The sequence below is a fragment of the Arachis stenosperma genome, chromosome 10 (assembly GCF_014773155.1).
Source record: "Arachis stenosperma cultivar V10309 chromosome 10, arast.V10309.gnm1.PFL2, whole genome shotgun sequence".
Lineage (NCBI taxonomy): Eukaryota > Viridiplantae > Streptophyta > Magnoliopsida > Fabales > Fabaceae > Arachis > Arachis stenosperma.
In genome coordinates this window covers 111,031,740-111,047,056 of record NC_080386.1, presented here as the reverse complement: position 1 = coordinate 111,047,056, position 15,317 = coordinate 111,031,740, and the positions used below count along the sequence as shown (strand labels likewise).

Below are 15,317 nucleotides of genomic sequence, written 5' to 3'. Positions count from 1 at the left end.
AAAGGAGGTTCATTCTCCCAAGTCTCATTTCTAAATAACTTGTCATTTAGCTTCATGATTGCTCCAAGGTATTTAGCAACTTGCTCTTCAGTGACATACTCATCCTCTTCAGAGGAAGAATACTCATCAGAGCTCATGAAAGGCAGAAGTAAGTCCAATGGAATCTCTATGGTCTCATTTTGAGCCTCAGATTCCCATGGTTCCTCATTGGGAAACTCATTGGAGGTCAGTGCACGCCCATTGAGGTCTTCCTCAGTGGCGTTCACTTCCTCTCCTTTCTCTCCAAATTCGGCCATGTTGATGGCCTTGCACTCTCCTTTTGGATTTTCTTCTGTATTGCTTGGGAGAGTACTAGGAGGGAGTTCAGTAACTTTCTTGCTCAGCTGTCCCACTTGTGCCTCCAAATTCCTAATGGAGGACCTTGTTTCAGTCATGAAACTTTGAGTGGTTTTGATTAGATCAGAGACCATAGTTGCTAAGTCAGAGGGGTTCTGCTTAGAATTCTCTGTCTGTTGCTGAGAAGATGATGGAAAAGGCTTGCCATTGCTAAACCTATTTCTTCCACCATTATTGTTGTTGAAACCTTGTTGAGGTCTCTCTTGATTCTTCCATGAGAAATTTGGATGATTTTTCCATGAAGAATTATAGGTGTTTCCATAGGGTTCTCCTAGGTAATTCACCTCTTCCATTGAAGGGTTCTCAGGATCATATGCTTCTTCTTCAGATGAAGCATCCTTAGTACTGCTTGGTGCATTTTGCATTCCAGACAGACTTTGAGAAATCAAATTGACTTGTTGAGTCAATATCTTGTTCTGAGCCAGAATGGCATTCAGAGCATCAATCTCAAGAACTCCTTTCTTCTGATTAGTCCCATTGTTCACAGGATTCCTTTCAGAAGTGTACATGAATTGGTTATTTGCAACCATTTCAATCAGCTCTTGAGCTTCTGTAGGCGTCTTCTTCAAATGAAGAGATCCTCCAGCAGAGCTATCCAAAGACATCTTGGATAGTTCAGAGAGACCATTATAGAAAATACCTATGATGCTCCATTCAGAAAGCATGTCTGAAGGACATCTTCTGATTAATTGTTTGTATCTTTCCCAAGCTTCATAGAGGGATTCTCCATCCTTCTGTCTGAAGGTTTGGACTTCCACTCTAAGCTTACTCCATCTTTGTGGTGGAAAGAACTTTGCCAAGAAGGCATTGACTAGCTTTTCCCAAGAGTCCAGGCTTTCTTTAGGTTGAGAATCCAACCATATTCTAGATCTGTCTCTTACAGCAAAAGGGAATAGCATCAGTCTATAGACCTCAGGGTTAACCCCATTAGTCTTGACTGTGTCACAGATTTGCAAGAATTCAGCTAAAAACTGATGAGGATCTTCCATTGGAAGTTCATGGAACTTGCAATTCTGTTGCATTAGAGAAACTAATTGAGGCTTAAGCTCAAAGTTGTTTGCTCCAATGGCAGGGATAGAGATGCTTCTCCCATAGAAGTCGGGAGTAGGTGCAGTAAAGTCACCCAGCACCTTCCTTGCATTGTTGGCATTGTTGTTGTTTTCGGCTGCCATGGGTTCTTCTTCTTTGAAGAATTCGGTCAGGTCCTCTAAAGAGAGTTGTGCTTTGGCTTCTCTTAGCTTTCTCTTCAAGGTCCTTTCGGGTTCAGGATCAGCTTCAACAAGAATGCCTTTGTCTCTGCTCCTGCTCATATGAAAGAGAAGAGAAAAAGAAAATGTGGAATCCTCTATGTCACAGTATAGAGATTCCTTGAAATGTCAGAGGAAAAGAGAAATAGAAAGAAGAAGGAGAAGAAGAATTCGAACTTTAATTAGATAAGGTTCGAATTGTGCATTTAGAAGGAGTGGTACTCCATAAATAGAAGGATGTGAGAAGGAGGGAAGAGGATTTTCGAAAATTCAATTAAAAGATTTTGAAAACATTTTGAAAATTTGATTGATAATTTTCGAAAATTGAAAGTGGAAGAGAAATCAAGTGATTTTTGAAAAAGATTTTGAAATTAGAAACTAAAAAGATTTGATTGAAAACTAATTTGAAAAAGATATGATAAAAAAAAATATGATTGAAAGGTTATTGTCTTAAAAAGATGTGATTGAGAAGATATGATTTGAAAACCATTTTAAAAGATATGTTTTGAAAATTATTTTAAAAGATTTGATTTGGAAAATTAGTGACTTGCCTAACAAGAAAAGATATGATTCAAACATAAAACCTTCCTTAACAGAAAAGGCAAAAAATGTTCAATCAAATCATTAATTGTTAGTAAGTATCTTTGAAAGGAAAGAAATTAATTTTGAAAACATTTGAGTGAAAAGATTTGATTTGAAAAAGATTTGATTTTGAAAAACTTGAAAAAAATTGATTTGAAAACAAAATCTTCCCCCTAGCACCATCCTGGCGTTAAACGCCCAGAATGGTATACATTTTGGCGTTTAACGCCCAAAATGCTACCTCTTTGGGCGTTAAACGCCCAACCAGGTGCCCTTCTTCACTGGGCATTTTTGAATGCTCAGCTTTTTCTGTATAATTCCTCTGCAGTGTGTTCTGAATCTTCAATCCCTTGTATCATTGACTTGAAAAGACACAAATTAAAAATATTTTTGGATTTTTAATAATTAAAATGCAACAGGAATCAAATAACAATGCATGCAAGACACCAAACTTAGCAGTTTGTATACTACTGACACTAATGAACTGAAAATGCATATGAGACACACAAAATACTCAAGTCAATAGAATTCGAAGATCAGAGCAAGTGAATTATCAAGAACATCTTGAAGATCACTAAGACATATGAATGCATGCAATTGACACCAAACTTAGGATGAGACACTAGACTCAAACAAGAAATATTTTTGAATTTTATGATTTTTTTAATTTTTTTAATTTTTTTTGTGTTTTTCGAAAATTAAGTGGAAAAAGAAGGTATCAAAATTCTTAATGAGAATTCCAGGAATCAGTGCAATGCTAGTCTAAGACTCCGGTCCAGGAATTAGACATGGCTTCACAGCCAGCCAAGCTTCCAAAGAAAGCTTCGGTCCAAAACACTAGACATGACCAAAGGTCAGCCAAATCTTAGCAGATCACCGCTCCAAGAGCAAGATTGATACGAAATCAACAAGCTCTTGTGGTGATAAGTTGAAACCTCGGTCCAATCAGATTAGACATGGCTTCTCAGCCAGCCAGATTTCAACAAATCATCATGAAACTCTAGAATTCATCTTCAAGAATTTCGAAAAAAAAATACCTAATCTAAGCAACAAGATGAACCGTCAGTTGTCCAGCCTGAACAATCCCGGGCAATAACACCAAAAATTTGATGTTGTTGCCGGATCTTGACACTGATGTTACCAAAGGCTTGCTCAAAACTAGAACAATCTCCGGCAACGGCGCCAAAAACTTGGTGCGCGAAATTGTGAACTATACTTTTTCACAACTCTCATAATCCCTGGTAATGGCTCCAAAAACGTGGTAGCCCGATACCATGGCATTACACAACTTCGCACAACTAACCAGCAAGTGCACTGGGTCGTCCAAGTAATAAACCTTACGTGAGTAAGGGTCGATCCCACGGAGATTGTTAGTATTGAAGCAAGCTATGGTCATCTTGTAAATCTTAGTCAGGCAAACTCAGATATATATGGTGATGAACGAAAATAACATAAAAGATAAAGATAGTGATACTTATGTAATTCATTGGTAGGAACTTCAGATAAGCGCATGAAGATGCCTTCCCTTCCGTCTCTCTGCTTTCCTTCTGTCTTCATCCAACCCTTCTTACTCCTTTCCATGGCAAGCTCGTATAGGGTCTCACTGTTGTCAGCAGCTACCTCCCATCCTCGCAGTGAAAGCTAATGCACACACTCTGTCACAGTGCTGCCAATCACCGGTGTGGTTCCCTCCCCTACCGGAATAGAATAACTCTTTTGCGTCTGTCACTAACGCCCAGTAGGTTACAGGTTTGAAGCACGTCACAGTCATTCAATCATTGAATCCTACTCAGAATACCACAGACAAGGTTAGACCTTCCGGATTCTCTTGAATGCTGCCATCAGTTCTTGCCTATACCACGAAGACTCTGATCTCACGGAATGGTTGGCTCGTTTGTCAGGCGAGCACTCGGTTGTCAGGCGATCAACCATGCATCGTGCAATCAGGAATCCAAGAGATATTCACCAAGCCTCAAATGCTTGTAGAACAAGAGTGGTTGTCAGTCACTCTGTTCATGAGTGAGAATGGTGATGGGCGTCAATCATCACCTTCATCATGTTGAAGAACAAGTGATATCTTGGATAAAGAACAAGCGGAATTTGAATGAAAGAACAATAGTAATTGCATTAATACTCGAGGTACAGCAGAGCTCCACACCTTAATCTATGGTGTGTAGAAACTCCACCGTTGAAAATACATAAGCATAAGGTCTAGGCATGGCCGAATGGCCAGCCTCCCAATGATCTAAGAACTAAAATGTCCAAAGATGATCTAGAGATCTAAAAGTGATCAAAAGATTTCTATACAATAGTAAAAGGTCCTACTTATAAGAAACTAGTAGCCTAGGGTGTACAGAAATGAGTAAATGACATAAAAATCCTCTTCCGGGCCCACTTGGTGTGTGCTTGGGCTGAGCAATGAAGCAATTTCGTGTAGAGACTCTTCTTGGAGTTAAACGCCAGCTTTGGTGCCAGTTTGGGCGTTTAACTCCCATTTGGGTGCCAGTTCCAGCGTTTAACGCTGGGATTCCTTGAGGTGACTTTGAACGCCGGTTTGGGCCATCAAATATTGGGCAAAGTATGGACTATTATATATTGCTGGAAAGCCCAGGATGTCTACTTTCCAACGCCGTTGAGAGCGCGCCAATTGGGCTTCTGTAGCTCCAGAAAATCCGCTTCGAATGCAGGGAGGTCAGAATCCAACAGCATCTGCAGTCCTTTTTGGTCTCAGGATCAGATTTTTGCTCAGGTCCCTCAATTTCAGCCAGAAAATACCTGAAATCACAGAAAAACACACAAACTCATAGTAAAGTCCAGAAAAGTGAATTTTAATTAAAAACTAATAAAAATATACTAAAAACTAACTATATCATATCAAAAACATACTAAAAACAATGCCAAAAAGTATACAAATTATCCGCTCATCACAAATCAACAAGAAAAAGTAAAGAAAACTAAACTAGGAATCCTAATTTCTAGAGAGAAGAGGGAGCTTCTCTCTCTAGAACTAACCTAAAGCATGTTCCTACACTACCTAATTGCTCCCCCTTGTTCCTTCTTGAATGTTGTCTCAATTACTTTAGAATTGAGTTGGATTTGGGCCTCAATGAGCTCAGAAATCGCCCCCAGTGTTTTGCCTTTAATGAGGTCACGTGCCGCTTGTCACGCGTACGCATGGGTCACACGTACGAGTCACTTGGCAACTTTCCTTATCATGTGAATGCGTCAGTCACGTGTACGCATCGCCTTAACAAGTCTCTTCTTCACGCGTACGCGTCAGTCATGCATACGCGTCGCCTTGAATATTCCAAATCCTTATTTTCCATGAATTCTCCATCTTGTATGCTTTTCTCTTCACTCCTTTGATCCATTCCTTGCCTCTTAACCCTGAAATCACTAACAAACATATCAAGGCATCGAGTCGAATCAAAAGTGAATTAAATTTAACTAATTGAAGGCCTAAAAGGCATGTTTTTAACCATTAAGCACAATTAGGAGGAAATTCATGAAACCATGCTATTTCATTGAATAAATGTGGGATAAGTTGATAAAATCTCCTAAATTCAACACAAGATAAACTATAAAATTGGGGTTTATCACCCTTGATGCATCGATCTGTTTGACTCGTCAACTGCTTAGGCTTTCGATTATTACAAAAAGAGTAGAGAGAAAGTTTACTAAGAAGAAATGAGGCAAGCTCGATTAAAGCAGGGGATAAGAATCGAGACACCTCTAGTGCTCTTGTTAAACAATAGATGCGCACTATCGTCACAATCGATTAGAAACTTCAAAGGGTGTCGAATCGAACAAGAGTTCCTCCCTCTAATGTGTCAAATAATAAATGGGTACGTAATAATACTCCAGACTACTCAAGGAATTATAATTTCAACGTCCAAGAGGAGGATTTGGAAATTGTGCTAAAAACCATAAAAGAGGTGATTCTCAACGAGGAAGAAGCAAAAGAGATTGTGGTTGAGCTAGATCTTGACGCAACATTCAGGATAGAGATCCTTTCATTCCAAGAGTTGTGGCTCTAGCACAAGGGGCATATGTCAGCACAGAAGGTCCATATACCGAGTTGAGTAAAGAAAGCAAGCCACCCAATAAACAGGAACCAAACAAGGACAAAGCATCCACGACCAAGATACCATAACCAAAGGAGATGCTGAAGGAAACATCGGCGGTTAAACAATCATCCAAAAGTAAAGAAGACGATGAGGCACTAACTGAGACCTTCGACCCCAGATTTGAAGATGACTTGGATGTCATGTTCGGTGAGATTGGTTTTGGTTATGTCGCCATGGTGTCGGTACTCCCGTTCAACTTTTAGCGCGATTCTATAAAACCCTAGATCTGTCTTGAAAGAGATTATGATGATATCGTCCCAGGAAATGAATGTAGGTTTGTCGAAAAATGGCTGATAAAAGAAAGGTTGTTTGAAAGGCATGATGAGGTAACAAAAGGTCATCTTTGAGCTTTACACATTAAGGCTAAGGTCAAAGGATTAGTGATTAATCATACCATGTTACCATTATTCAAAAAAATAGTCGACAATTTGATCAAAACAAATCTGGTTGTTATTGGATTCAATGGCAAGTCGACAACAGCCTTGGGTATGATCTCACTCAGGGTCAAGGTAAGAAGTGTCAAAAGACCAACGGTCTTTATAATAGTACTTACCAAGGCAACTTTCAATATGTTATTGGGAAGAGATTGGATTATGGAGTAGGGTCATTCCCTCGACTATGCATCAGAAGTTGGTGCTCTGGGACGAGGGTAAAAGAATTGAAGAGATTGAAGCTGACGACAGCCCCTGCTATGTCAAATAGATGAATGTCAGCTTTAAGGAGTATCATACTAGTGTTTTATCCGCTAGACATTAATATGAGAACCTTTGACCCTACTCTTATTAAAGGTTTCTATATTAGGGCCCATGGTATGAAGTTGGTCCCTAAGGCCGAGGGAAGCTTGGCCACATAATCTTGAGCCATTGGGCTCGACTTTCAACCTATATCAGGGCCTATGGTAAGAAGTTGGTCCCTTTTCCATTCCCCACTATCCCTTCCTCTATATATCTATATCCCCTTCCTAATCCCTTTCACCACAATATCCACCCCTTTCCTATCTGTAACCCTTCTTTCTTTTTCCTCCATTTCTTTGTTTGTTTTCACCTTTATTTACATCCATCCCCTCCATCCACTAACCCTTTGCTCTTCCTCCTTCACCCCCTCCTCTTTGTTCTATACTATTTTGCTCAGAGACGAACAACCGTTCAAGTTTGGTGTTGTCACACTCCTCATTTTTTCTATTTTATTTCAGTGGCACCAAAGAGCGGTGAAGCTTCAAGGAAGAGAAAAGGCAAGGAACTGGCCACTGGCTCCTTTTAACTCAAGACAATTTCCCTCCAAGTTACAAGAGGAGAATTTTTTTGAGATTACTTCCAAGAGAGCTGTGATTCTGGAGGTGACATTTGCATAAAATTGGATGAATACCCGAAAATCCGGTTCCAAATTGAGAGGCAGGTTTGGCAGTTTCTCTGTAACCCACACACCGATGTTGGAAAACTGATGCTTCAAGAGTTTTATGGCAACACATGGATCACTTATAAGGATGTCCATGGAGTGAATGAAAAAAATTATCAGAGCTTTGTGAGAGGCAAAGTCCTTGATTTCAATCCTAGGAGTGTTGACAAGCTCTCAAATTGCCACCCCCTGAGCACACCAATAATAGCTACAGTGAGAGGATGAGCAGAGACATGAGGTATGATCAGGTTCTTGGAGAAATTTGCCTCCAGAGAGCTCAATAGAGAATGGGTTCGGATGGTAGACTGAACCAACTAAAGAGTAGCGACTTCATTCCCCTAGCAAGGGGATAGTTGGATTTTATCCAAAGGTTTATCTAGCAACTGGTCGAAATGCACCCTGGACCGAGCCATACTGATCCATTGTAGCATGAAAGGAGAGTATGTGGGGGGTACATTGATGCGTGAGCATCTTTTCTATCTTTTCCTAATAAATTTGCACTTAAATTATTGAGTTTAAGCAAGAGTTAATTATATTTTAGCCACTATGGATGCTACTTTGAGCCTTGTGAAATTCTGTTTATTTTAGGTAGCATTTGGTTGGATTTGATGGAAAGGAAGCATGCAAAAATGGAAGGAATCGCAAAGCTGTCCAGCCTAACCTCTTCGCATTCAATCGATCATAACTTGAGCTACAGAGGTCCAAATGAGGCGGTTCCAGTTGCGTTGGAAAGCTAACATTCGGGGCTTACAATGATATACAATTTGTCATAGTTGACTTGGCGTTTAAGGGCGCGCACGCGCATATCACACGCATGCGCACATTGGCGAAAAGTCCATCGATGCGGACGCGCACCTGGCGCGTACGCGCGACATGCGCGACCTACTGCAAACTCAGAATTCACTCCAGCAATTTTTGAGCTGCTTTTGACCCAATTTTTAGCCCATAAAGCACAGATCAGAGGCTGCAGAGTGAAGGAATCAAGTGATCCCCATCCATCAATTGAAGGCTTGCTGATTGTCATAATTAATTCTAATTTAAATTTAATTTTTAAATAGGAAAAGATATTATTTAGTTTTAGAAAGTAGATTTTAAATTTATTAGGATTAGATATAAAAGGATATGCAATATTGAGATAATTTCCCAGCAAATTACAGCATTGCCTCCAATCCCTCTTCAAATGCCAAGTTAGCATTCCCGCATCTCATTTACTGCCTCTGTGACGCTGCTAAACTGAAAGTGGAGAATGATTTCCTCATTTCAGTTGAGAGGCCAATCTCTAAGAAGATTGTGGAGTATATGAGGGAATATCAAAGAGTTCAGAGGGGAGATCAGGCCGAGAGGAGGCTCAGCAGGATCAGGCTCCTATACCTCAAGGGCAATACTTCTCACCTCAAGAGTACTGGCAGTAGCTGACATCCTCTATTGAGCAGATGAGGATGAACCAGGATAGTCTCGACATCCTTTTCCATTAGATCATGGCTGAGCAAGAAACTCAACACCATGAACTTCTTCAGATAAGATAAGACATAGGGCAACTGAGAGGATCATATGAAGCATAGCCTGAAGAGAGACATACCTACCATGATGGCTGAAGTGGTTCAGTTCTTTTTTTAATTCATATTTCCTTTTTGCTATTATTATGTTAATTTCCTATTTTTTGCTTGATTTATATGTCTTTGCATGAGTCTTAGTAATTTATAGTCTTCTTAGGTTAGTTTAATTAAGTTTCAATTTAAGAATGTCTCATGCATCACTCTTTGAGCTTGAATTCAAAAAAAAGAAAGAAAAGAGAAGCAAGAGAAAAGTGGTGTAATGCATGAGCAATTGAGTTTTTTTACAATTGTCTTGTCAAATTATATGTGGTGGTATTTATCTGTGATTTTGAATGCATGAAAAAGAACAGTGTATGCTTGATCTTAGAATAAAGGACATTAATTCATAAAGAACAATAATTTAGAGAAGTATTATGAATTCTCTAAATTACACAAGAAATTGATCCTTGAAACAAAAGAAACAGCAAGAAAAAGAAAATAAAAGTAAGGCCCAAGGCTCTGAGCATTAATGGCTAGAAAGGTTAAAATTGATCAAAACTCAAAGAGTTATTTTCTTAGCCATATATTTGTGGTATGCATGTGTCAAGAAATTCTTAAAACAGAATACTTAGAGTCAAAGTCAAGTGCAATCAAAGAGTATACCAAAGGCTCTGAGCACCACTAACTGGAAAAATTCAATAGAAAAATCAAGAACTTAATGAGTTCTCCGGTTATGTGCTTGTGGTGTTTCTGTGTCAAACAAAGCTTGAGACATAATATTTAGTGTCACATCTAGACTCAAGGTGCAAAGCACCAAATGAAAGAAATGTTGTGTTCAAGGATTCATTGGAAGTTAAAAGAGGAAGAATTCATAATATTATCGGGATTCCAATTATGAATGACATGGCATTCCTAAACTTCCAAGGGACAATGAGGAATGAGGTGCCAAAACTATTCAGGACCACAGTGCTGTTGACCCCATTCTAAAGACAGATAGGAGCTTGATTGAAAGCTCATCTCTTAGGCAAACCCGCATCTCAGGTTTCTCTTATTTAAGTTGCTTGGCGGCAAGCAATAATTCAAGTTTGGTGTTGTGATGCGTGAGCATCTTTCTTATCTTTTCTTAGTGAATTACATGTAGATTTGTTGAATTATTTTAAGATTTAGGTGTTTTAAGACACCATAAATGCTACTTTGAGTTGTTTTACAATTTGCTTTATTACAGGTAGCATTCGGGCTAGTTGGCAGAGTTTAGAAAAAAGAAAAGCTTCAAATTCAAGGCCGGTGCCACCTCACCAGCATTTGGTGCCAGAATACAGAAAGCTCACTTTCGCCTTTGCCATGGTGGCGCCAAATGCCAGAACCCAGTGTTTGGCTCCAAGGACCTCGTAAAGCGTGAAAGTTGTAGGCTAGGTGGTGACATATGCCACCAACCTGGCGTTTGGCGCTAGTAGCGCAAACCAAAGCATGATTCAGCCTCAAAAGATATTTTTAGGTTTTAGAATTTAAATTTTGTATCAACTAGAATTAGATATAAAAAGAGAAGATATCTTGTTTTAAGGCCTCTTCTTCTCTTCCTCCGCACTTTTTTTTTTTCTACTAGTGTTTCTCCATGCCATGAGCAACTAAACCTTCATTGTTAAGGTTAGGAGCTCTGTTATTTTAATGGATTAATACTATTTTCATTCCACTCTTAATTAATGCACTGTTTTATTCAAGAATTAATTTCATTCTTCATCCTAGGGATTAGAGTATATTGGAAGATAACGTTTTTTCTAATTGAATTCTTGTTGAATCTTGAAAAAGTTAAATCACTTGAATAACAGCTTGAAATTAATTCCCCGCAACTCTCTAGTTACCTAGACTTAACATGATATGTGACATATAATCATTTTATCTTTAGGTACTCAGGGTTTGTGTGGCTCATAAACTACAACTAGACTTAATCCTCTAATTAAAATTAAATGACCAAGGAATTGGCAGTTGATTGAGTTAGAGGAGATTAAATTACTAAGAAATTAGGGTTTAATCAATTAAAGTTTACCAAGAATTGAATCTATTCATGATTAAAGTGTGTGATAAGGACCATTAGTCTGAAAATTTAACATTTCCAAAGCCTTAACTATTTTCTCATATTATTTTCACCAACCATTCGTTACTTGCTTTCTTAAATTCTCTGATTCATTGCTTTATGATACTTGGAACACAAAACACTCAATTTGGCTTGTTTGACTAATCTAATCATTTAATTATTGTTGCTCAATCCATTAATCCTCGTGGGATTGACACTCACTCACCTGAGTTATTACTTGGTACGACCCGGTACACTTGTCGATAAGTTATGGATTAGAAATTCTGCACCAGGGGGTGCAGTTCTAAAGACTCAACTAGTAAAGTAAGTATCCTTAACATTCTCAGAAAAAATTAAAGGAAGGTGATCCGGGGGAAATGGGAAGAAAGAAGAAATAGATTCGACTTGTTCTTGAGTCGAAAGTGGCCCCAAAGATGGATACAAGACATTTGTGACCTTAATTAGAAGCAATATCTAGCTCGTCTAAAGCTCGATGGTCTCAACATTAGGATTAGGAGCTCGTAGAATGCCATCATCATTGTAGAATTGTGAGACATTAGCCACCAGAGGAGAGGTGCTATATGACTTGAACATCATCTTTATCCTCTTATTGTGAGAGAGAAATGTGAGCAGCAGAGGCTCCACCAGGAGCAGAAGCGGTAGCCACAACAATAGTAGTGAAAGTGGGAAGAGAAGACAATGTGGTGGTCCCGGCAGCTGAGGAAGTAATAGGAATAATGGTGGTGGTTGTGGCAGCAATTATAGTAGAAGAAGACGAAGCAGCAATGACAGCAAGAATACTACTAGAATGAAGACCAAATTGAGAAGTCATGAAAAAGAAATAGAAAGGAAAATATTGGAGAAAAGAAAAGTTCTTCAAGAAATGAAGGTTAATGATGAAAATAAGATGAGAATGATGATAATGGAAAAGCAACTAAATTCCCTAAAGGAATATGAAGGGTTTAAAATTTGAAGGCCCATTAAAGCCCATAGGGAACGATACATATCCCCAAAAACGCGCAAATCATTTCAGTTCTGTGTAACTGTATTTTCAAAATTTTTAAAATTCAAAAGCCATCACGTGTAAGGCACGTGATCGAGTAAAACTTATCATTTCACTTTCTGAAAAGATAAGTTTTAAGGGGGCAATTTGTCGGTACAAAAGATGACAGGGGAGGCAATTCGACCTGGGTGAAACAAATCGATCGACCTATGAAAAGTCAAAGTATTGTGCAGGACAAAATGATATGGCATAAGGGTTAATCTATATTATAAGTTTTGACTTACCATGAAAACTTGACCATAGGAAAGTGAAATGTCAATTATAGAGATGAGTTAAGTCGGAAGCCTCTAATTTCGAAATGCATTAACTGCACATGATTTTATCCAGAAGTGCTATACAGAACGTAGGACTTGGATGCCAAGGTAAGAGAACGTGGGGTGTTAAATTTGGGAGTCAAGATTCTTCGTGGTCAAGACAAAGTTGTGGATCACAAAGACCTTGAGAAAAAGGCGGAAGCCAGATCGTGTTAGAGAGGAGCATTCTGTATTTCACTTCTTGTGGTATATAGATAAGAGAAGTTCGAAAGAGTTCAAAAATTTCAATCGAAACACTTCACCATCACAAAAAAAAATTCTACAAAATTTTAGGTCACATTGACGCAACGAAAGCCAATGGAGTGCAAGTACATGTGAGTGTTTGGAGTCAATTTTTATTTTATTTTATTTTCTTACACTACAAGAAATTACTGAAATAGCGACCGATTCTGGTGGTCGCTAAAACCTTGGTTGCTAATTTAAAAATAGCGACCGATATTAGCGATCGATTTTTAACCAATGCTACCAAACTAGTACCAAACGATATTGGTCGCTAAATCTGTCGCTAATAAAATCTATCACTAAATGGCGACCACTTTTTTTGTCGCTAAATTGGTTGCTGATAAAATCGGTTGCTAAATTGGTCGCTGATATCTGATCTAAAAGTCTAAAATCGGTAGCTGTTACTAATTTCTTAATTATAGATTTTTACTAATTTCACATATACCACTATTAAAACTTGATTTTTATAAATAATTATATTTTAACAAAATATAAAAAGAATCAAACATAGATCAATTTTTCAAATAAATACAAAAAATATTCATAATATCTATTTCGAAATATAGAAATTAAAAGAGACAAAACTCATGAATATATCAAATTTATGATCTACAATCCAAATGTACATTGATGGCTTTATAGGCAATGACCCCAAATGTATGCAAAAAACAAGCAAAAAATAAAAAGATTCCATTTACATAAAGTAGAAAAAACTAAGACTGACCCTCTTTCATGCCTCCTTGTCTGGCTCTTAAAGTGCAACCTTCGCTCTTGCTTCCACAGCCATATCATCTTGTCACGTTACAAAAGAAAGCATGAATAATGGTAGGCATAGTCAATATTTTGGTAGTCAATATTTTCATGTCTGCACTCTAAATCAAGATTTTTACGCTTTCAAATTAGTTCATAAATTCTAAAGTCAACTTTACTTTACACTCTTTACAAACAAGTTATAAATGAGTTTTAAAAAAGTATTGAGGGTGTGTGCGGTTTGCAGAATGTTTTCACGCTCCTAGGAACGCAAAATCCTTATATGACCCACACCGAAAGGAGCTAAATATGTCTTACTTTGGTAGATGGATTTGGAAGTTGAGCATCACCAGTATCAAATCCAACTACTTCATTTGATGATATATACTTAATTAGTGATGGAACTTCAGGAGAACCTTGTTCTGCTAATTCAATTTTTTTTGTTAGTTTCCATGCTAGACCTGCAAAGATGTATAAAACTTTGTTTAGTTACATCCATAAGATGCAGAGCCAAATTGAAAATCTTTGCAATTATGAATGGGATCACAATCATCCACTTAGTTCAGAAAGTGTCCTTGTTTTCTCAGAGAAACTATGTTCCAATGATGTGAACATATTCATCTAATACAATCAAATTTTAATGGCAATGCCTAATGCATTTGTGTGAAATCAAAGTAAGATACTGGTTCAGTCATAATAACAAATAGGGAAAGGTCCTTTATTTTTTTCCTTAAATGGAAAAGGTAGCCAAAAAAATAACTAATTAATTTAGTGGACCAACAATAAGCATTATTATATGGTGAAAAATTTAGATATATGAAGCTTTTGTCCCTTTCAATCTTCTATAGAAACAGTGATAACATTATCAAGTTTGGTTAAAACTTAAAACCATGTTAAAAATTAAAACCATGAATGCAATATGCCCCCATCTAATGAATTGGATTCTTATTAGCCATGAATCCACATGAAGATATGAAGCAGCAATTTATTAAAAATTCTCAATATCAAAATCAAATAAAAAAGAAAAATTTTAAGAATGATTAAATACTATCACAGTATAAATAAAGTTGCAAAAAATATAGAAAACATAACAAGAAAAGAGAATCCAAACCATCAATACTACTGCAAAATGAACATTAATATCCTAATAGTAGTAGTAGTAACCTATGTTTGGCAATTGCTACATTACTTAACATAGGATTGTATATAGAGATATAACCATTTTTTAACTACCAGTGATGATATAATCTCGGGTTAAGCATAGCATAACTGTCATGTTGTAAAGTTACACAATATGAGACCTAATTCACATGGCATGGATACATTGCATCTGTTATGGTTACTTCCCTGTCCAATCACAAGTTTAGTAAAAAACTTCCATGGAATTATCACATTTTTTAATTGTTATTCTCTTCATAACAGTGAAATTAGGAATCCAAATCATAAGACAAATAAGATCAGAAAATAGGAAATAAAATGAATAAAAAGAGGGTTAAAAGGAATTCAGCAAAGGAAAAAAGAAAATCCAAATATGTATTTTCAATTTACTTTGATATTTAACAAATTATGAACTTCCAAAGACTCATGCACTTATCCTATATTAAGTATTGACTGA

At 37.5% G+C, this 15,317-nt stretch overlaps 1 non-coding gene across 1 annotated transcript; it reads left to right on the top strand.

Moving 5' to 3' along the window:
• Positions 1-1,055: 1,055 nt before the first annotated feature.
• LOC130958987 (small nucleolar RNA R71) lies at positions 1,056-1,163 on the top strand. Its single transcript, XR_009078085.1, has one exon. It is a non-coding gene; the product is annotated as a small nucleolar RNA R71 (small nucleolar RNA).
• Positions 1,164-15,317: the final 14,154 nt, after the last annotated feature.